This window comes from Athene cunicularia (genome assembly GCF_003259725.1).
Source record: "Athene cunicularia isolate RWA chromosome 7 unlocalized genomic scaffold, athCun1 chr7_part1, whole genome shotgun sequence".
NCBI lineage: Eukaryota > Metazoa > Chordata > Aves > Strigiformes > Strigidae > Athene > Athene cunicularia.
In genome coordinates, this window is record NW_020799107.1 from 34,390,440 (window position 1) to 34,393,096 (window position 2,657).

The following is a 2,657-nucleotide window of genomic DNA, read 5'->3' on the forward strand; positions in this document are numbered from 1 at the left end:
TTTTTTTTTTTTTTTTTTCCAACGCAAAGCTGAGTCTTTTTCACTTTCAGGCTAACTTTCAGCATCTCGGCTTTCTGTGTGGAGCCTTGCTTCCAGTATAAATAAATGATCCCACATTCCGTCATGATAACATATGCTCATGCAGAGCTCAAAATTAGAAGGAATATGAAGTGTTCTATTAATTGCATGAATGTTGATTGTTAAAATCATGTGCTAATTGGTAATATCTGTGTGCAGTAGGTTCCCGCAATATGTGTTAGATTACATTAACTGTGCTTGTGACTCAGATATCAGGCATTATGCGTTTTATAGAAGGGTTTTTTTTTAAAAAAAAACAAACAACTTTGTGTAATTAGGTTCTATAGATTATCAGTGTAGAAAACTTAGTGGAAGACTGCGTAAAGGGCACTTAAAGTTAGAGGCAGTGAGGAATACTGAACTCTAAAGATGCATCTGCTCCTCTTTCTCATGGTGTGCTTTTCCTCACATACTCTCTAAAGTGATTCTCACCATGTTTGTCTTGAGGTAATTCCCAGGGAATCAAGTACGAGCTCTCTCTCACTACCATGATGAACACAATGTACAGTTGAAAGTTGCCATCTTTTTCGAGTAGACTTTCTCAGTTTTCAGTCTTTTCCTTTGCATCCCCCAGGCTTTGATCCAAGAAGCATTCAGGTAGATTACAGATAAATTAGATTATTGCTGTACTCACCTATCAGTGGGGAAGTTGAGCATACTTAGCAACATGACTCTTCTGCACCAGATGTGCTTCCTCTCCATGCCTAATCCCTGGAGAAAATTTCATATGGATCTGTTTTGTTTATTGATGTTTTAATTTTACTGACTGCCATGAGTATTTATTAAAATAAGCAAGGTAGAAGGAACTAAATATGGTAAGTTCTGAATGTTTTCAAGAAACGTGGTGGATATTTCCACTCTGTGTGGCTTAATGCAGCTTTGCAGTGGCAAGGGAGCAGGAGGTAAACCTGACACAAAAGTATGAGGATGCAGCCTGTAATACCTAATACATATATTCTGTGGTCATCCTCTTTACAGAAAAAAAAAAAAAAAAATTATTCATGAATTCACATTTATGGATGAGGAACACACTGGCCTTTGTTTCAGCACCTATTCTGAGAGCAGCCAAGCTGGTCCTAGCACTGCAGCTGCCTGCGCAGCACATCCTCCTCCTCAGCCACTGCAGCAGATGTACTCAGCACTGGTGACTGCTAAAATAAGCTTTTACCAGTCCTCCCTGGATGAAGCCCCAGTTTGAGCTCCTTTTTCATATGTTACTGGGGTGGAATGAGCTTCTTGAGTTAGGCATGAGGGCTGGGGCTCCTAACTCACCCAGAATTTCCTTAGCAAAATTCCACAGTGGTTTCTGCTGAATATTGCCTGTCGATCAAGCCGAGTTGGAGAGACCCTCAGAAAGCAATTGATACTCACTCCCTTAACAAATTATCTTCTATCTAAACTTCTTTTTTTTTTTTTTTTTTTAATTTTTTCCTTTTTTTTTTAATTCTTTCCCCTGCGTGAATCCACTTGTATTTTGTGTGGGTTAGGCAGACTTTAAGGCCAGGTCTGTGATATCGTGTGCCTGCTGACTGCAGAGTTAGCTGGCGGGAAAAGGTGAGAACAAATTGCTGTAGCATCCTGTGGTGCATGAGCCAGCAGACGCTTTTTGCTGGATGCTGACTTTCAATTGTATATTAGTCCTTTGAATTAGTACTTTTCTTACAGTGGCTATGTTTTGGGGTACTAACATAATTAAGGGAGGGTCAAAACCAGTCACACTTGCCCTGGCAAAGATGTTGCTGAAGGCCTTCCCCAGTTAATACCTACTATTACTTCGAGACACATACCCTTAACTCATGCAAGTTTATGTATTCTCCCAGAGGAAGACTCAAAATAACAATGATTAAAGAAAAATGGTTTAGAGAAAGACCAGACAGATTTTTGTGGCTTTAAAAAAACAAATAAATAAATAAATAAATAAATAAAAATTAAACACTTTAAATGTTTCATGGGTTACATTGAGAAAAATATTTAGAAAGAAACTGCGAACTAGCATAATTTTAATTCATTTTACAGTGGACCAACTTTGTAATGATGCAATGAATTAAAACAAGTTGTCTGAGAGGAAAAATGGGTGCAGTTTTGTTAAAAGCAGCATTTACAGAAGCGTTAGAAGTCTTGAGTCTTATCAGGGCTATTACTCTAATATCTGTTGATTTACTGGTCTCGAAACAAGCAAACCTCATGGGTTCAAGAGCTTAATGTTAAGGCACACTTCATCTGTTGTCCTGAGAAATGCAACAGATTTAAGAGGAGAAATCAGTTTTAGCCCCCATGCAAAATGTTGACAACGAATTAAACAGAGCATGAACTATAATCACAGTTTTAATTAAAAGAAAAATTGACAAATTACTAACATTTTAGTGTTCAAAAGATGGTTATCCATTACAGAAAAATTTTTTCTAATGCACATGCTCTCATACATGAAATAGTTTCTAGATTTATTATACTATAATTGTAAACTATGGCAGAAATACTTAATCTTACCTATTTAAATAATGTTTTCTAATTCCTTAGCAACCCTTCCTCCTCCTCCCCTCACCTCTGGCTCACAAAGTGATGCATTCAAAAGGATGAAC